Source organism: Rhinatrema bivittatum, chromosome 1 (genome assembly GCF_901001135.1).
Source record: "Rhinatrema bivittatum chromosome 1, aRhiBiv1.1, whole genome shotgun sequence".
In the NCBI taxonomy this organism is placed as follows: domain Eukaryota; kingdom Metazoa; phylum Chordata; class Amphibia; order Gymnophiona; family Rhinatrematidae; genus Rhinatrema; species Rhinatrema bivittatum.
The window spans coordinates 115,516,166-115,537,540 of NC_042615.1; the positions used below are offsets into that span (position 1 = coordinate 115,516,166).

Consider the following 21,375-nt stretch of genomic DNA (forward strand, 5'->3'; position numbering starts at 1 on the left):
ATGAGAGAGGCTCTGAGGTTGCTGGCAAAAGAAAGAGAGGGGGTCTCTGCCTTTAGTGTGTGCATGTGTATGAATGGGAGTCTGCCTGGCGGTGTATGTGTGTGAATGCATGGGTGCTTGCCTGAGGGTATGTCTGTGAATGAGAATGTATGGGTGTCTTCCTGGGGTTTGTATGTGTGAGAATAGGTGCCTGCCTGTTTGTGGTGTATGTGTGTGTGTGAGAATAAATTGGTGCCTGCCTGGGGGTCTGTGTGTGTGAGAATGAATGTGTGCATGCCTGGGGGATGGGGAGGGAGTGGTGTGAAAATGAATGGGAGCCTGCCTGGGGTTCAGTGTGAGAATGACTAGGAGCTTGCCTGTGTGTGTGTCTGTGTGAGAATGAGTGGGAGCTTGCCTGGCAGTGTGTGTTTGTGTGTTTGTGAGGGAGCCAGTGAGAGTGAGAGCATGAGTGTGTATGAGAAAATCCAGGGGAGTAAGAGTTTGTGTGGGGGTGTGTGTGGAGGGGGAGAGAGTGCCTTAGAGCCTGAGTGTGTCAGTGTCTGTGAGAGCGAGAGGTTATGGTTGGGTATAAGAGCATGACTGTGAATGTATGTGACAGTGTATGTGTGAGAGAGAATGGACATGTGAGTATGTGTGAGAGAGAGAGGATAACCTCCTAATCCTCGACAATATCAGGGTGACTGGAAATCAAGAGCTCCCATGTATGGACAGCAGGGGCTTTTTAAAATCCTTATTAGTTTTAATTATTGTGTGTTATTTGATATATGTACTGTTTTGAAATATTTTATTGGTGTTTGGGAAATTGTAAAAAATGTATATGATTTTAATTAATAGAAATTCTATTTATCAGTAGTTTTAAAATATTTTATTAGTATGGTTTTACTATTATAACTGATGCTTTGTTTCTTGATTTTATTTGTTTTATGAGGAATGGTTGTTCTGTTTTTCCATTGCTAATACACAGAGTCTGGCTTCTTGGGGTTTCCATTTCAGTTTTTTCTAATTTGTGCTCCTTTATTTTGTATTCTGTATTTGGTGAGGGTCTGTCTCTGCTCTGTGTGTGTGACCATGATGAGAGATTCTGCTAGCATGTAGTATCTGTATAGAGATCTATAGCAATTGGGTTTGTTTTGTTTCCTCAATAGGTGGTGTATTGGTATTCTAGGACCCAGTGTAATATTACCCTTGCTTATTCACAGGTAGGGTTATTGTTGTTTGAGTCCTTGGTGTTATTACTGTTATGTTATGATGGGATTGCAGTATAGATTTTGGGTGTCTTTTTTGCGGTGCTTTGTGTTAGTTCACAATGTGTCTGGCAGTGGAAGGTGTTTGTGCTGCTGTTGCTGTGAGGTGACACCAGAATTTGAAAATATCTTTTAGTATGATGAGCTGTAAGGGAAACATCCAAGCTCCATTGTTTGGGGGAATTTCAGTGGATGCACAGAGTTACAGAACTGGAGGTGCAGGATTTATATTGACATTCTGTCCCTTCCTATATATTCCAGACTTCACTCTCATAATCCATAAAGAATTAGTTGAATGAGGCTATCAAATAATTTTATAGTAGTTTTACTAGAAGTGTGAAACTGGCCAGCTTTTTAAAATAATGCAGAGGACCCTTTGGACTTTTTTAACAACACTTTTTTTTATAACCAATTTTAAAGCAGGGTGTGATGAAGAAATGTCATTTTGGCTCCCCCCCACCCAAAACAAATTCTTCTGTCTAGAGATGCCACTGATTTTCTGTGGCACACAAATGCATTGGCCCCTGGGCGCCGGAGACCCTTGGTGCGCCACTGGGTGCGAGCCATATGGGGCCGCAAGTGGTGGCAAAGAGGAGTGGAGATTTGTCGGGCCGCAAGCAGTGCCCAATCTGCTCGCGACCCAGAAAACCCCAGTCAGCGGGCGTGATTGAGAATGAGGTAGGAGTCGGGACCGAGACAGGGGGGGGCGCAAGGAAGAAGGCTCGCCTAGGGTGCCAAATCCCCTAGCACCGGCCCTGGCTACAAGCACCCTTGGATGAATACAATCATTCTGAGCCCCCCTCTCCCCCTCCCCCACACTCCTTACTGGGTATAATGGACTGTTTAAAGAGTAACTGGGGGAAGCTGCAGTGCTATCTCTACTGAAGCAGATGAGGCAGCAGGAGCACAGATTGATGGAAGAAATCAAGAGCAGAGATATTTCCTTGCCTTCTCTTCTCTATACTGGGACCCATATTTAGTGGCATTTAGCCAAATAACTTGAGTTATCCGAATGAACACTAACTTTAAAATATCTCTGTCACTTATCAAGCTATGTTTTAGCAGGATAATTTAGGGGCGTTCTGGGGCAAAGTTAAGTTAGCCGGCAAACCCCAACATTCAGAGTTAGCAGGCATTAGAGCAGATCTAAAGCTGGCTGTGCTGTAGAGTAGTCCTAAAGTTAGCCAGCTAACTTTAAGATAGGTATACCCAACAGTGTGGCTGTCCACTAAATATCCTGCCAAACAGGCAAACATCTGTGTGCTGGATTTCAGTGATCACTTTTAACACTCAGATAAAAGAAATTTTAACTCCCGATGCAGCAAACTAATGATCTGCTAATGTGTCAGGAGTTTAAAAAAATCACGTTGACTTTGAAATATCCATTCGGCACAGGCCAAAGCCACATTCTAACTCAGGAAAGAGCTCAATATGGAGGAGAGAACTTATCCAGCTAAGTGGCAGTTATCACATGGATTTACCCAACAGAAGTCTTGCCTTACATCTGCTACATTATTTTGAAGGGATGAATAAGCATGTGGATAAAGGTGAACGAGTAGATGTGGTGTATTTGGATTTTCAGAAGACATCTGACAAAGTCCCTCATGAGAAGCTTCTAAGAAAGCTAGGGGGAGATGTCCTTTTGTGGATTGCAAATTGGTTAATAGATAGGAAACAGAGTAAGATTAAATGGTCTGTTTTTACAGTGGAAAAAGGTAAACAGTGGAGTGCCTCAGGGATCTGTACTTGGACTGGTGCTTTTTAATATATTTGTAAATGATCTAGAAAGGGGTACAATGAGAGTTGTTAAATCACAAGTGGATTGTGATATATTGCAGGAAGACCTTGCAGGACTGGAGTATTGAATGTTCATATGACAGATGAAATATAATGTGGAAAAAGTGAAAAGTGAATCATATAAGGAAAAATAACCCATGTTGTAGTTACATGATGTTAGGTTCCATATTAGGCATTTGCACCCAGGAAAAAGATCTGGGCGCCATAGTTTATATATTACATTGAAACTGTCAGCTCATTGTGCTATGGCAGTCAAAAATGCCATCTGAATGTTAGGAATTATTAGGAAGGGAATGGCAAATAAAAGAGAGGATGTCATAATGCCTCTGTATCACTGCCCCCACCTTGAATACTGTGTAAAATTCTAGTCGCCGCAAATCAAAAACGATATAGTTGCACTGGAGAAAGTACAGAGAAGGGCAACCAAAATAATATAGGGTATGGAACAGCTCCCCTATGAGGAAAGGCTGAAGAGGTTAGGGCTGTTCAGCTTGGAAAATCCTGAAAGGATTTGAACAAGTAAATGTGAATCTGTTATTTACTCTTCCAGATAATATAGGACTAGGAGGCACTCCATGAAGTTAGTAAGTTGCACAGTTAAAACAAATCAGAGGAGAAAATGCGTTCTCATTCAATGCACAATTAAGCTGTGGAATTCATTGCCAGAGGATTATTGTTAAGGCAGTTAGTGTAGCTGGCTTTAAAAAGGTTTGGATAAATTCCTGGAGGAGAAATCCATAAACTGCTGTTAATCAATGGGGAAAAGCCACTGCTTGTTGCCAGCATTAGTAGCATGGGCTCTATTTAATGTTTGGGTACTGGCCAGGTACTTTTGACTTGAATTAGCCACTGCTGGAAACAGGATGCTGGGCTTAATAGACCCTTGGTCTGGCTCAGTATGGCATATCTTATGTTCTTATGTAATAAAATTAAATAAAAAAAAAAATTCACATCACTCCTGAACCTTATTCTTTGGTATTACAGAAAATCATTTAAACATGGTAGCAGCTTTCACAGCCACCTCCTCCTCCTGAAGGGCAAGTTAGATGTGACTGTGCCATTAAATCCATGGTGTGCATACACTCTCTGCCCAAATCAGTTTGCAGGGTCACAGGTTACAGTTCATAAACATTGCTGATCTCTCTCACTACACTGAATACCAGATAGGGTTCCCAGTATTTTACAACACATTCACAGTTTTGAATGGGGGTGGGGGAATGATACGCGTCATTAAAGGCAAGGCACCACTTCACATTTGACACTGGTTTGAGAGCTCTGCTTCATTCATCATGTCGGTGCCGGAGGAAAACATATGGGACCTTTAGGTTGGAATAAAGCGGTGATCATTTTTAAAGCTGTATGTAAAGTGTGCATGCTGGGCGGTTTGATGAGTTTAGAGAGGGGAGCCAGCAGGATTTACAGCTACGGGGAGACTGTGTGCAGTAGTGAGGGAAGGAAACCATGTTATCTGTTAAAGTCCCTTTGTTTGATCATTTTTAAATTTCAAAATGCTTTACATTCCCGAGCAGTTTTGACATTCCCTTTAAAGTAACATAAAGATCTTTATGTACTGTCTGGCCTGGAAAATATATCCCCCCCCGAATAACAAATTCCAGAAAAGAACACAATGGCATTCCTAGGGGGACAAGTCTTCCTACAAGCGCATCTAAACGCCCTCCTCTAAACAGGAATGCATAATCCAGTCCACAATTCACTGGTACATTCTGGCTACTTCCTTAACATGTTTGCGCTAATGAAGAAAGCATAATTTCGGAGAATTAGGAAAAAATGTATTTCCTTAGTACGGTGACACCCCTGCCTCAGCCCTACAACATGTTTGCCTTTTCTTTCTATGTTTAATTTTCCCAGAGATTTTACATAGGTACAGCAACTCTAACAAAGCAGCAAGGCAGTCCCAAAGAAAAAATCCAACACACTCCACAAAATATTCTAAAAGTTTAATTCAGTTCAGAAGAAAAAGGAAAACAAACCTTCATTTTTCTTCTTCTTCTTCTGCACCCGCATGTGCACAGATTCTGTTTGGAAGCTACAATCCAACAAATGTATGTTAACCTCTGAAGAAATCACGTCAGAGATATGGCTACTGGGATTTCTGGAAGCAGAGCACTTAATGAGTTTATGACAATCTTGACTGGATGAACTGTTTGGGACTTCAAAAGAAAACCAGTTAGCTAAGTCACAAGGGATAAGGTCATGCTTATAATTAATGAGCATTTCCTTAACCCAGAGAGACAAGCAACCTTTTCAAGTTTAGCACAGAACTCGCTGATATGCTGCTATGGGATCACTGCTGCCAAACCACCTGTACACCACAGGGAACTGAAAATTCACAATTTTACATCAAAAAATTAATGCAAAACCAATTCCTACAATTTTTCTACACGATATAACGGAACATATGAACATTCCAAGAATTACATGGAGGAACTGTAGTACATTACAAAATTAGAATCTTTCCAATGGACAAAGAATACTTCTGGAACCAAACACCTCAGACCCCTTACCGCTTATCTTCATAGGCAACTGCTCTGGGAATTCCTCACCAACATGATACCATAACAAGAATAAAAAAATTGCATTGCAGTGAGTGAACATTTTGTAGCAAATTAATTTTATTAAGTATGGAATACATATTCATCTAAACTCTCATGTTTTTCTGTACTTCTCCATAACCAGCATCTCTCCCTCCATTCCCTGCCCCACCATTGCTGGCTCCTAGATGGCTACCCTCAGATACCCGAATCAGAGAAGGTTTTCATGGGTAATGATTCAGATGGACTGAACCAAATCATGGTGAACCTAGAAGATGTGGGAGGCCTGACTGACAAACTGAAGAGTAGTAAATCACCTGGACTGGATGGTATACACCCCAGGGTTCTGAAGGAACTAAAAAATGAAATTTCAGGCCTATTAGAAAAATTTGTAATCTATCATTAAAATCATCCATTGTACCTGAAGACTGGAGGGTGGCTAATGTAACCCCAATATTTTAAAAGGGCTCTAGGGGTGATCCGGGAAACTACAGACCGGTTAGCCTGACGTTAGTGCCAGGAAAAATAGTGGAAAATGTTCTAAATATCAAAATCACAGAACATATGGAAAGACATCGCACCAACGCGATCAGGCCTTTGCCCAATTCCCTCCCAGTCCACTCCTTAATTGGGGTGGAACTTTCCTTTATCCCATCTCCCCTTCCTCCCTTTTCCCATCTCCTCCCCGACCCCTATACTACTCTCGACTAAGCTAAGAATTCAAGAAAACCTAAAAACCTTTAAAAAAGAATTTAAAACTTGGTTGTTCAACAAAGCATACCAATCCACCCAAAGGAAGATCTAAACATCGCCATCCTCCAACACAACCTCATGACTAATTGAAATTCATCACATCTATGCTTTTCTTAAATAAGAAAGAACTCATAAACTGAACTTAATCATTACTTATGTTATTTCCTAAGCCTAATAACAGTTTGTACTTTACAACCATTGTTAACCCCCCATTTCCCTATAACCTATTTTGTAAACCGTTATGATGGTGTTATTTTAACGTTTCCGAATGACGGTATATAAAACTCTTCAAATAAATAAACAACGCTAATTAGGCTTTTTTTCTTATTTTGTAACTTGCCTGATCTTTCAGAGCAGAAGTGAGTTATGCGCACCGGCCGGCTGCCAGCGCATGCTTCCTCGGGATAGGACTTAATTGCCGCTGTCCCGGCTGGCCCTCTCCCCAGCCCATCCCGCCAAGACCAGGGACCAGTACTTCTGCATGTAACAGGGGGTCTGCACGTGGCCAGGCCGGTTCTAAAATGCGCGCAGCATGCGCAAGCCCAGCCACACACATAACCCGTTTTTTTTTGTCTGTGGCCTTTTTAAAATTGACCCATTGGTAACACAGTCATGCATATGTAAGAGTGAATTTTCAAAAGCATATACACGGATAAAACATTGTTTTGAAAATTACCTCAAGGGTTCTATGTGTAAAAGTATGCGTGGACGCAATTTCATGCAGAGATTTTGTACACTTGAAAGAGGTATTCCTGTGCACCTGAAAGAGGCATTCCTGTGGGCGGAGGAAACCATTTACCCACTGTATTTTCTAAAATCAAAAATATTGCGGATAAATTTGTGTGCGCACATGTACGCCGGCTCCCGTGCAGGTATAAATATACACGATGTTCTATGTAAACCAATACGATGTGCAAATGGTTATCGGTATATAAAAACCTTTAAATAAATAAATAAATAAATAAAATAATGGAACAAAGTCAGGATGGCTTTACCCAAGGCAAGTCTTGCCTCACAAATCTGCTTCACATTTTTGAAGGAGTTAATAAACATGTGAATAAAGGTGAACTGGTAGATGTAGTGTACTTGGATTTTCAGAAGGCGTTCGACAAAGTTCCTCATGATAGGCTTCTCGGAAAAGTAAAAAGTCATGGGATAGGTGGCAATGTCCTTTCGTGGATTACAAACTGGCTAAAAGAAAGGAAACAGAGAGTAGGATTAAATGGACAATTTTCTCAGTGGAAGGGAGTGGGTAGTGGAGTGCCTCAGGGATCTGTATTGGGACCTGTACTTTTCAATATATTTATAAATGATCTGGAAAGAAATACAAGTGAGGTAATCAAATTTGCAGATGATACAAAATTGTTCAGAGTAGTTAAATCACAAGCAGATTGTGATAGATTGCAGGAAGACCTTCTGAGACTGGAAAATTTGGAATCCAAATGGCAGATGAAATTTAATGTGGATAAGGGCAAGGTGATGCATCTAGGGGAAAAATAACCCATGCTATAGTTACACAATGTTAGGAGCTACCACTCAAGAAAGAGATCTAGGCATCATAGTGGATAACACATTGAAATCATCTGTTCAGTGTGCTGCGGCAGTCAAAAAAGCAAACAGAATGTTGGGAATTATTAGAAAGGGAATGGTGAATAAAATGGAAAATGTCATAATGCCTCTGTCACTTCATGGTGAGACCGCACCTTGAATAATGTGTACAATTCTGGTTGCCGCATCTCAAAAAAGATATAGTTGCAATGGAGAAGGTACGGAGAAGGACGACCAAAATGATAAAGGGGATGGAATAGCTCCCCTATGAGGAAAGACTAAAGAGGTTAGGACTTTTCAGCTTGGAGAAGAGACGGCTGAGGGGGGATATGATAGAGGTGTTTAAAATCATGAGAGGTCTAGAACGGGTTAATGTGAATCAGTTATTTACTCTTTCGGATAATAGAAAGACTAGGGGGCACTCCATGAAGTTAGCATGTGGCACATTTAAAACTTATTGGAGAAAGTTCTTTTTCACTCAACGCACAATTAAACTCTGGAATTTGTTGCCAGAGGATGTGGTTAGTGCAGTTAGTGTAGCTGTGTTTAAAAAAAGATTGGATACGTTCTTGGAGGAGAAGTCCATTACCTGCTATTAATTAAGTTGACTTAGAAAATAGCCACTGCTATTACTAGCAACTGTAGCATGGAATAGACTTAGTTTTTGGGTACTTGCCAGATTCTTATGGCCTGGGATTGGCCATTGTTGGAAACAGGATGCTGGGCTTGATGGACCCTTGGTCTGACCCAGTATGGCATGTTCTTATGTTCTCAGCCTGACCCAGCACACTTTGACCCCATCTGGCCCCAGCACACTCCCAGCCACCCTTCCTAAATCTTCACCCCCACCCCTTTTAGTCCAACCTGAACACACAGTAACCCCCTGCCTCAGCCCTGTTTTCTCCCAGTCCAGCCTGACCACAGCACATGTCCACCTGCTGCAGACCAATCGCAGCCCCTCTTTACCATCCCCAGGGCAGTGGTTCCCAACCCTGTCCTGGGGACCCCCCAGCCAGTCAGGTTTTCAGGATATCCACAAAGAATATGCATGAGAGAAAATGTGCATGTTATGGAGGCAATGCAAGCAAATTTTCTCTCATGCATATTCATTGTGGATATCCTGAAAACCCAACTGGCTGGGAGGTCCCCAGGACAGGGTTGGGAACCACTGCCCTAGCAGAATACCTCACCTCAGTCATGCATGCAAAACATGGACAGATCCTCACCAAATACAGAATATAGAGATCATAAAATTTAAATAGAAATGTGCAGACAAAAACTGAACGGGAAACCTCATATCAGACTGTATGCAGTGCAACAATGGAAAAAAAAAATCACTCTCTATTCCTCATAAATCAAACAATAAAATCAAGTAATATAAATCATTCATAATAGTAAAACCATACTAATAAAAATATATCAAAATAGCTGACAAATAGAACATCATCCAATAATTATATACTCATAGTAAAGACAATAGAGAGCAACCAAAAAGGTCCATCCAGTCTGCCCAGCTAGGTATATAGAGTTCTAACTGCTGCTCTGTGCAAGGTTACCCCTATGCCTTTAACATTTTTCAAGCACTCAATAATTAAAGTTAATAAGGATAACAATTCCCCAGGCTCTTCATTCCTGGGAACCTTTGATTTCCAATTACCCTGAAATTGTCGTGGATGTTACAGGAGTTTATACACAAACTTTCTCCTTTTTTGCTCTTCTTCCCCTCTGGAATGCACAAGCAGCAGCATCTGCCTCCTTCAGCCCTTGCAGCTAATGAACTCTTTTGTCAGGCCATGTGGATCAGAGTGCTCCACACCTCCTGCTTTTTTTTTTTTTTTCAGCTGCACAGACCAATGCTGAAGCCTGGTCCTGCTATTACTCCTTCCTTCCCATGCAGGCCCAAGGGAAATGACTTCCTCTTTCTGGCCCACGTGGGCAGGAAGGAGATGCCATCGCCACACCTCCCCAAAAAGTGTTGCTCTCTAGATGGCCACTTAGTGCTTCCACCTGCCCTGCCCACTAACATTCCTTGCAACCTTTGACAGGCCACTGGCATTCCACTGCAGTAGGTAGAAACTTGGGGGCCAATGTACTAATCCATGGAACCTTCCTGTGGGTTAGCATCCTGTCTCCAAAACCACCAAAAACATGTTCATCTACTGATATTTAGAATCTCCCAAAGTAGCTCTTTAAGAGTGGCTGCCACTTCAGATCCAAGCATTAGGCAAGCAATTGAGATATCTTGCAAAAAAATACCCCTCTAGAGTGAAGGGTGACTGAATTCTGAATGTATATGAAAGATACATAAATGAACAATAGCCAGGGTTGAAGCCTTTGCAATTTGTGCTACTGTTCACAAGTTTCAGATTTATGATAATGCAATCCCATTTTGTGTCTCCTTACTATGTGTCCAATATATGTGCATGTAATATTTTGTAAAATGACTGGGAAATCCAGAAGAAAGAATTTTGTTTCACTGTCCTAGTGGCATAGGGAGAAAGCAATTTGCCCTAGTTCACGCAATCTATATTAAAGAAATCTCCTGAATCTGCCCAACATTGTCTACCCAACTGTGCCTTATTAATTAATCAATTAATTAATTTAAAGTGCTTGTATTCCTCAACTTCTAAATTCATACAATTCATAGAGATACATGCTCCCACATCAGTTTCCTTAAATATAATGGGGTACACATTGAAAAGCCATTTAAACAGGTAATAGGAAAGTTATCCATCTAAATAGTTTAGCCGCATTTTTAAAATGCTTACCCGGCTAGAATTTAGTGGGGTAAGTCAGGGGCATTCCTGGGGCAGGAGGCAGGCGTTTCGGGGAGGAGCTGAGTTAGCCGGATAGTTAACCAGCTATCGCCGATATCTGGAGTTAGCCAGTTAACTTAAGCGGCTAACTCTAGACGTACCATAGGGCAGGTTCAAAGTTAGCCAGATACCACATACACAGCTAACTGTAACTTTTCTGGGTATATTCAGGGCCGCACACCACTGAATATTTTCCCCCTTATGTATAAATTGGACATATAGTCAACACAAATTGTCAAACTTTCCCAAAATATCACAAAACTTCTCTGCTCCTTTACTTATAAGGGTCCCAAAAAGCAATTCAGCCACTCCTATCAGTAGGATGCCTGCTATGAGCAAGCTACACGATTCCTTTTCTGGTCAGTGCCTAAAATGTCCATAAAATTAAGGAAATCCAGCTTACAAATTTGCATTTTTAAACATTTAATATGGAGTGGAACAGCCACCAAGTGGTTAGAGTAGTAGGCTGAGAACCAGAGAAGCCAAGATTCAAATCTTGCTTTTCCCCCACAGATATTACTTGTGACCTTGGGTAAAGTCATTTCACCCTCCATTGCTTCAGATACAACTTAGTTTGTAAGTCCTCTTGGGCAGGAAAATAACTACAGACCTGAATTATAACTTAAATTGAGCTTGGATTTGGAAAAGGTGAGAAATTAAATCCAAACCATAATAAGGGAATCTCTACCCAGCTACTTGGCTGATCTCAACTATTCTGCCTTGATGAATATTCAATATTCTAAGTTATTTAGACAGATAACTTATAAGTTATCCCTCTAAATGGCTAATTTTCAATATTTCCTTTTCATATCCAGCTAAAAGTTAGCTGAATAATGCTTTATCCAGCGGAGAATTAACTGAATATGAAAGGGGCGTGTTTGGGGCATTCTAGGGAGGGGCAAAGTTAGACAAATAACTTAACTGGCTAATTCCGATATTAGGAGTTAGTCAGTTACGTTTTTTGCCTAAAATCTAAACGTGCCTGAGAGCAGGCTTACAGTTATCCGGGAACATGTTCCCAGATAGCTTTAGACTTAACAAGCTATATTCATAAGAATATAGCCGATTAAGTAGCGCATAAAGGATCTAAAAAAGCTTATGGGCCTACTGGCCCTAACATGTCCCCCCGCCCTCCTCCTTCCCATTCAAAATCCAAGTGCTCGGCCCAGCTGGGCCAAGCCTGCAACACCCCCCAAAGCCCCTCCATCTTATAGAAAAATATAATCACTGCAGCTGGTCCTGGTATCATGCCCCCCTCTCCTCCTCCTGGCGAAATTTAAAAGTAATTATAGGCTCCAGCACCCCAACCTCCCACTCTCTTGTTACCTAAATGTTCTTTCTTTCTTCACCTGGACCAAGGTAGTGGCCCTACCGTGATCCGCGGCCAGTGCTTCTGGGGTTGCTAAGCAACTAGGTGGGAAGCACAGGCTTCTAAGGAGCCATGCTAGAATCTGCATTGCAGCACTGAACCTTCAGAAACAAGCAGGCCCTGCAGATGCAAAAACATTCTCCTCTCTCTAAGGGCGGTTGTGTCTTGTAATCCACCTCTTTTTTTTTTTTTCACAACAAACTTTAAGGAGTGTTTTGCCACAAACAAACAAACAACGGGAAGGCAAGAGAGGTAAAGAAATGGCTGAGAAGAGATATGATAAAGATCTGAAAAATAAATGGGGGACAAATGGTCACTGTCAGAAAAGGTTACTGATAATTCGGTTTGGTCTGACCCAGTATGGAATTTCTCATGTTCTTATGTAAAATGGTGGAAGCTACAGTTAAGAACAAAATTACTGGTCATATGGATAAAAATTGCTTATGGGGAAGAGACAGTATGGATTTAGCAAATGGAGGTCATACTTTACTAATCTATTAGAACAGGGGTTCCCAACCTTTTCGTGTGCAGGGACCCCTCTTCAACATTCAAAAGTTTTAGGGACCCCCACCCTATCCTCACCATTCCCCATCCCCTTCCCACCAGTCCCGCTCACCCCATAGAGTGTGTTCCTTTGAACATTCACAAGCCTGTGGCACTGTAGACTTTTCATGCAAGGATTTCAAAATGATCTCTGGTGATAGTCTGTCCCTCCCACCCCCATCCTTGATCCATGGCAGCAATCCATCCCCACCCTCCCCGTGATCCCTGGTGGTCATCTCCCTCTTTCCTCCCTTTTCAAAGTGCCTTCCCTCCTGACATATCCCCCTGTTGTCCTCTTCATTGGTCTTCTTCCTTTGTAGCCCCTTTCTGAATTCCTTCTCTCCTGGCCTGCTCCTCGCCCCACTCTTGCCCTCTTTCCAAGTGCCTCTCCACTGCCATCTCTCACCTGCAGCTCCTTCCTGGTCCTACTCTTCCTAGCCTCCCCACTTGAGCCCTTCCTGAGTGCTTTCTCTTCTGTTCTGCCTTTATCCACCCACGGCCCATTCCCTAAGGACTTCCTTCTGCCATCTTCCCCATGTAGCACTTTCCCAAGTCCTCTCCCTCCTTACTCTTCCCATGTACTCTTCCTGAGTGCCTTCCCTCCTATCCTGTTTCCCTCACCTTGGACCCCCTTCCCTAGTGTGTTATGTTCTTTCATCTCTCCCCTGTGTTTTATCATCTATACCTCTCCATCCTGGCCCATTCCTGAGTGTTGCCTCCTATGGCCCATTCCTAGGTGTCTTCCTTCCTGCTCTCATCCCTTTTCATGGCCCCTTTCCAAGTTCTCTCCTTTCTGAACTCCTTCCTAAGTACTGCTTTCACCATGGACCCTTCCAAGTACCTTCTATCCTATCCTGCTTCCCCCCACCTGTTGCACTTCCCCAAGTGTTCTCCCTCCTGCCCTCTATTCCCCTTGGCCCCTTCTCGAGTACTTTGTTTTATTATTATTTCCTCCACCCTATCTGCTGGCTCCCAAATGGTTCTTTCCACCTGCTCTCATTCCCTTCCTCCCTCCCCATGGCCATAATAATCACTCAGTGCAGCTTAAGCTTTTCTTCCTTAGTGTCAGCCCAGCAAGACAGCCAGAGCATATGTAGTAGCACCGACAAATGCTCTTTAGGGTTATGACCCTGCTTGCCTTCTCCTCCAGTTATATGAAACAGCAGCTAATTTAGATGCTGGAGGCACCATGCTTGAGGGGAAGCATGGTGCCTCCTCTTCCAGTGACTTCCTGGTGGTGGTGATCAATTGCACTCTTCACTGCCTCCTCTTTCTGCCGGTTCAGCTTCCTCATATCAGCAATCAGTTCGGCTCTTTCCTGTCTCCTTGCCACGATAAATTGAGCTCCTAGTAGCAGCAGTAAGTCACATTCTTCCCCTACTCCTCTCTGCGAGGGTTTGGGCTCCTCGAGACTGTGATCTTCCTTCTCCTCTTGGCATGGTATTAGGCAGCGAGATCAGCCAGCAGCAACCTGAGAGTAGAGCTCCTCAGAGAAGAGATCAGCCTGCTCTTTTTATCAGCAGATGCACTTTGATTGTCTCCCTTCCTGCAGACCCCAGGTTGGGAACCACTGTATTAGAATTCTTTGAACATATGAATAAGCATGTGGATAAAAGATGAGCCGACAAAGTGTAAATTGGATTTTCAGAAGGTGCGAAGGACTTTTATCAAAAATTAAAATTTAAAAGTCATGGGATAGGAGCCAATGTATTACTGGAGACTGCTAACTGGATAAAAGTTAAGAAACAAGGAATAGGACTAAAGGTGAAATTTAAACTTGCCAGTTAATTTATTTTCCTTTAGTCCTGACAGACCTGTCCAGAAAAGTAGATTATGTCCTTCTGTCAGCAGCTGAGACAGAAAACAAACAAACAAACAAAAAAAAAAAAAACCTCAAAACTAACTTCACTCTCCCTATAAAGGTCTGGTGCTGCCGTCACCTGTTCAGTATCCTATGTCAAAGCTATGACAACTGAAGGCAATTGTTTTGGTTTCCAAATCACCATCGCAACCTGAACTTGATACAGCCAGAAAACTTCACTCCATAGTTATTAACCCAGGAATAAGAATCCCTATACCAAGCTCACAATTAGGCCTGCTGCTTTCAGGGTAGACAGCAACATACTTGCTGTTTCTGACCTTCTCAGACTAGGAACCCTTGATGCTGTGGCTTTCTTGGGTGGGTTCTGGATTGGTCTCATAAGGAAATTAAAAAGGTAAGTTTAAATTTCACCTTCCTCATTGTCCATGCCAGTCTAGTCTCGACAAGTGGAATATACCAAAGCTCACCAGTGTGTGTGGGATGAAACCCCGATAGCTCTTGGAACTCCTGCACCCAAGGCATAGCCTCTCCCGGCCTGCACACACATTCTGAGGTGCTTAGGGAAGGCATGCAAAGGGAGCAAGGGGGGCTGCCCTGCCATTATCTTCTGGTCAGACAGATTCTGATCCTGCCTATGAGAAGCCTTTCACCTTCATCAAGCAGGGCACTGAGTCCTACAAACTCTTGCTGGAGAGGCCAACATGCTGCTTACCTTGATTACGCCTCAAATTGATGCCTTAGAAACTACTGTGCTTTAACAGGACAAAACAATAGACCAAGTCCTATTTAATAAAAAATTGGACACCTACAAACTTCTCAAAGGTGGCTTACAAAGGATTTAAAATGGCTGACCCCATCCCAACCTAAACTGTCTGACTTTCTCACCCTCATAAGTGAGAAAAGCCTGATTCAGTCCATAGGGAAACACTACCCTCCAAACAAAAGGGGCATATTGGGCACAGAGATACCCTTTCCTTTAAAATTCCAAAAGTCACTAAGGAGACTGAGTTCAACAACAAGACTCAAAAAGTAATGCTACCCTATGAAGCTCAAGAGGAAGGGATGCCAGATCACTTCAAAACCAAGTTCACTTCCAAGTCGAAGAGACCTCCTGCAGCAGAGGACTTGTGATCTTGAATCCTCGGAAGAAAGTATCTAATCTGAGAGAGTAGCGAGAGAACTTCCATGCCTGTGTCTCTTGAAGCAAACCAGAGTCAGTCTCTGCCCTCTGTGAGATTTGCAGGTTATGCCTTCATTCCAATCTCCTTTGGTCGAAGGACAAGATTGAAGAAATGGATTGCTCAACAGGAAGTACGGTCTCCTCCATAAAATAACTTTAGCAAACTCTAAGGTCTGCTACGTGGTCTGCTTTCACACCTCTGAAGGCAGCAACCCCTGACATTAAGTATCCTCAACATGGAACCTGGTTTTAACAGCCAAGGATGTAAAAGAGAAATGAAGGGATTTTCTAGGAAAGAATCTTCCAAGTAGTGTGAAGGAGCACCTCTGTGTGCACATTCAAAACTCAGTCAAGGGAATGTACAGACTTCTGGCAGACACACACACCAAGGACTGCCTGCCAGATATGATTCTTCTAGGACATCCAAACCCCTGGTTCCTGCTTTCCTTTTTTGACTGAAGGACTTGCTCATCTAGAAACATCATGGGGCTGGTCTTAAATCCACTTATGAAGCACACCACCTGATGCCCAGTAGGGTAATGTTGCTTTTGGCCAATTGCACGTCCGTCCCACGATCAGCTGCTCTTACCTCCAGTCCCAGGTCAAAGGGGGCCCACCGAAACTGCAGTTGGGCCGTGGGTGAAGACACGGTTGGCCGCCACAAAGGCCCGATGTGTTGTGCTAGGAATACTGCTCAGTTGAGTGGAGTGTCTCTCGGTGCATGCGTGTGGCTCAGGCACTTTTAAAGGACCCACAGCAGGAAATCCACTGCGGCATTCCTGGATGACATCACAGGCCTTCCCAGATATAAGGCCTGTTCTGCCCTACCTCTGACACCTCGGCAATAGGTTGAATGCCTTGGAGTAGCTGTTTGCCTCTTCGTTTCTGGTTCTGGTTCCTGCTCCTGTTCCAGTGCCTTGTCCTCGTGTTCCTGGTTTGTCTTCAGGGTTTTCTTGCTGTTCTGCCTTGCCTTATTTCCCCTGGATTGACTTCTCGGCTTGACTTCAGTATGGATCCCTGGCTTTGTCTTCGAAGTCAAGCCAGGAATCCAAACGGACTGTTCCTCAATTATGTTTGACTTCTGCCTGCCTTGTGACCACTACTTGCTCCTCATCTTGTTGAGCTCCGCCTACCCATGATCTCTGCCTTCTGCTGCCTGCCCCGACCACTGCTTGCACAGACTTCGTTCTATTCCCACTGGACAACAATATCTTCTGTGACGTATTCCTCTCTCCACAGAGGCTCATGCCTAAGTCCAGCCTGCCCCGGCACCAGAGGGCTCAAGCTAATGGGAATGAGGACTGGTATTGCAAAGTTCCTGTTGGACCTCCCTGAAGGTAGCACCAATTTCACCTTGGTCCAAGAGTCCACTTCCTCAACAGATTGCCGAGGCCATGGATCTGGTGGATCTCTCGGGCCTCCAGGCCATTCCTGGCTGGCGCAGAAAATTCAGCAGCAGCAACAGTTCCTCAAGCTCTTGGCAGGCTCCATAGAGCAGCTTAGCACCCCGCCTCAACACAACTGCAGCCTCCACAGTCTCTTTGCCTCCTGCAGTAGTCTGTTCCCACGACTGCACCCATGGTACATCTCCCGGTTTCTCCTCGGTATGCAGGAGATCCAAAACAGTGCCGCATATTCCTTAATCAGTACTTTATGCATTTTTCACTTCAGCCAGCACAATTTCCCAGCAACATCATCAAAACCACCTCCATACTCTCTCTCCTGGACAGGAAGGCCTTGGCCTGGGCCTCTCCCTTGTGGGAGTGTGGGGATGCATTGTTACAGGACCTGCAACAATTTGTTAAGGCCTTCAAGCTTGTGATTGATGATCTCTGCCTGCTGGCCACTGTGAGTTCAGATCTTCTACATCTCCAGCAGGGCAAACAGCCCTTAACGGACTATGCCATCGAATTCCAGACCATGGCCATCAAGCTGAACTGGAGGGAGGACAGCCTTCGGAGTATCTTTCTGCAAGGGTGAAGGATGAGTTAGCCTCTCGGGAACTTCCTGAGACCCTGGACATTTTCATTGACTTGGCCAGGAGAATAGACTGCTGCCTCCAGCAGCGGGCCTGGGAGCTACGTCCTCCTCATAGGCAAGTGGTGCTGGCCCCGTCCTTTTCGTGCCCCCTCTCTGCAGTACCGGTGGCACACGGGCAGAGGAATCTATACAGCTAGGACAGGGACGCCTTTCTCTGGAGGAGAGGCTCCGCCGCCACAATCTGGGACTCTGTTACTATTGTGCTGGATCTGGGCATCAGTTGGCATGTTGCCCCCAGAAGCCAGGAAACTAGCAAGTTTAGGATCTAGTGGGGAGCTGATCCTAAGCTTTATCACTCCCACTCCTCAGCTCACCCTCCCAGTGACTATTTCTATGGACAGTCTAATGAGTTCCCCGCCTTAGCGCTGATTGACTCGGGTACCAGAGGGAATTTTATAATGAAGGCTCTAGTGGATCATCTATGGCTTCCTGTGGTCCCCCGAAAGACACCACTAGTTATCTTCTCCATACCCAGAGAACTGCTTCCTGCTTGGATTGCTACAGCAATGCCCCCCCCCCCCCCCCCCCCCCGGTACCTTTGCACGAGTATCTTGCACGTGGAGAGTATCGTCTTCCATATCATTGAGAAGGCAGTACACCCCATCATGTTGGGGCTGCCCTGGCTGCAGCTTCACTCTCCTCACTTCGACTAGGGCTCACTTCAGCTGGCGGGCCCATTGCCACAATTCCTGCCTACAACAAATTGAGCCTCCACCGACTCTGCCTCTGGCAATGACCTTGTTGAGACTGCCTCCTCAGTATGCTGAATATGCTAATGTGTTCTCCAAGAGAAAGGCAGAGACGCTGCCTTCCCACTGTATGTTCGACTCTGCCATCAATCTGCTACCCAGCACCGATCCACCACAAGAAAGGGAATACCCCTTGTCGGTCCCAGAGACCACAGCCATGTCTGAGTACATCAAGGAAAACCTTGACTGGGGTTTCATTAGGCTCTCTACATCCTCCACTGGAATGGGGATTTTGTGTCCAAAAAGGATGGATCTTTACACCCTTGTATTGATTACTGGGGGCTGAATGCTATAACAAAAAAAGACTGTTTCCCGCTGCCGCTCATTTCCGAGCTCTTTGACCACCTCTAGAAGTCTAGAGTGCTTACGAAACTGGATCTCCGTGGGCCTATAATCTAATTTGAATTAAGCAAGGCGATGAGTGGAAGACGGCGTTCAATACATGGGATGGCCACTATGAATACCTGGTGATGCTCTTTGGCCTGTGTATCGCCCTTGCAGTATTCCAAAAAAAAAAAAAAAAAAAAAAAGATTGAAATCTTTAGAAATCTGCTGTATATCTGTCATTGTGTACCTCAATGATATACTCATCTTCTCAAATGTTCTCACATCTCACCATCAGGATGTTCACCAAGTCCTCCAGAGGCTACGGGCAAATAAATTATATGTGAAGCTGGAGAAGTGCCTCTTCAAGAGGGAAAACCTACCCTTCCTAGTTTACATTTCCAACAAAAGCTTCCATATGGTTCAGGATAAGGTCAAGTGTAACAGGACTGGTCGCAATCTTCAGGTCTCTGCGCTCTGCAGAGGTTTTTGGGCTTTGCAAACTACTACTGGCATTTTATCCCCAACAATTCCTGGATTGTGGCCCCACTCATGGCACTCACCAGAAAAGGAGCCAATACAAAGGCTTGGCCTCCTGAGGTGGTCACTGCTTTTCTAGAATTGAAGAAGGCTTTCCTCCAGGAACCATGCCTCCATCATCTGGACCCCACACATCCCTTTATCTTGGAAGTCGACGCCTCCTCCTCAACGGGCTTTCGTGTGGTGTGCAGAGTTCTAGGCAGGTTCTTCTTATACTGTAGGGTCGTTGGTGAAGAGGGGGCGATATTATGATGAGTCTGCTTCAGGTGTAAGAGTTTCCCTGTTAGCGGGGGGCTGGCGGTTGGTTCTATTTTGAATTAGCTTAGTGGTGTTGCTCGAGTTGAATTTTAGTCGTATGTGCTGCCCGGCGGGGCTGCATGAAGGGGCGCACAAAGGGGCAGGCCCCTTTGTCGCGCACATTCGGCGAGCGATGCTCGGCGCCGGTGTTGGTTTAAATTAAAGGCCTCTCAGGCCTGCCTCTTGTGGGCTGTCCGGGGAGCGGGCCGCATCCGCTTTGACTGACTGGTCCCAGGAGGGACTGGCTGGAGGCGTGCTCTGCCGGCGGGGAGGACGGCACCGAAGCCTCGCGGTCGACGGTGGACCCTCCGAGGGTAAGTGAGGGATTTTAGGCCTTACCCCGGTGGGTCTGCGGCACCGATCGCTCAGGTCTGCCCTCGGTGCGGTCGTCAATCATGGCGGGATCAACGTCGCGGTCGCCGGTCTAAAGAGGGAAGCGTCGGTGTTGGTTTAAATTTAAAGGCCTCTCGGGCCTGCCTCTTGTGGGCTGTCCAGGAGCGGGCGCGTCCGCTTTGATTGGCTGGTCCCAGGAGGGACTGGCTGAAGGCTTGCTCTGCCGGCGGGGAGGACGGCGCCGAAGCCTCGTGGTCGGCGGTGGACCCTCCGAGGGTAAGTGAGGGATTTTAGGCCTTACCCCGGTGGGTCTGTGGCGCCGATCGCACAAGCCTGCCCTCGGTGCGGTCGTCAGTTGCGGTGGGATCAGCGTCACGGTTGCCGGTCTAAAGAGGGAAGCACCGGTGTTGGTTTAAATTTAAAGGCCTCTCGGGCCTTTTGCTTTCAGAAATTAGCGCCTACCCAAAGGTAGGCGCTAATTTCTTCGGACACTTAATATCATGGCGATATTAAGTCGGAGGGTCCCAAAGGGTAAAAAAGAAAGAAAAAAAATTTGAAGTCGGCCCGCGGCTGTCGGGTCAAAAACCGGATGCTCAATTTTGCCGGCGTCCCGTTTCCGAGCCCGTGGCTGTCAGCGGGCCCGAGAACTGACGCAGGCAAAATTGAGTGTCGGCTGTCAAACCTGCTGACAGGTTTGGTCCAACCTGGTCCAAAAGGAGGCACTAGTGTCCCTGGGCCTCATTTAAATACAGAATCACTCGCACAGGAGAGTGGCCTGTGTGCGTGCCAGTTTGTACCTGAGGCAATGGAGGGTAAAATGACTTGCCCAATGTCACAAGGAGCGACAATGAGACTTGAACCCTAGTCTCCTGGTTTATAGCCCACTGCTCTAACCACTAGGCTACTCCTCCAATAACCGAGTCACATTACCTGCTCTGGTGCTCTCATGATTTTATAGACTCCATCATATCCCCCCCTCAGCCATCTCATCTGAAAACTCTTTAGCCTTTCCTCATGTGGAGCCATTCCATCCCCTTTATCATTTTGGTCACCCTTATCTGTACCATCTCCAGTGCATCTGTATCTTTTTTCAGATGTGGCGACCAGAATTGAATACAGTACTCAAGGTGTGGTCTCACCATGGAGTGATACAGAGGCTTTATGACACTCTTTGTTTTATTCACCATTCCCTTCCTAATAACGCATAACATTCTGTTTGCTTTTTTAACCACCACAACACACTGAGCTGACAATTTCAATGTGTTGGTCACTATGACACCTAGATTTTTTTCCTGGGTGTAACTCCTAAAATGAAGCCATTATGTAACATGAAACCATGTTACAACTACACTATGGGTTATTTTTCCCTATATTTATCACCTTGCACTTGTCCATATTAAATTTCATCTGCTATTTGGATGCCTAATCTTCCAGTCTCACAAGGTCCTCCTGCCATTTATCACTATCC

At 44.8% G+C, this 21,375-nt stretch overlaps 1 protein-coding gene across 6 annotated transcripts in view; it reads right to left on the reverse strand.

The window, feature by feature from the left end:
- ACSL1 (acyl-CoA synthetase long chain family member 1) overlaps positions 1-21,375 on the reverse strand; it is a 292,962-nt gene that overhangs the window by 263,860 nt on the left and 7,727 nt on the right. The window lies entirely within an intron of this gene.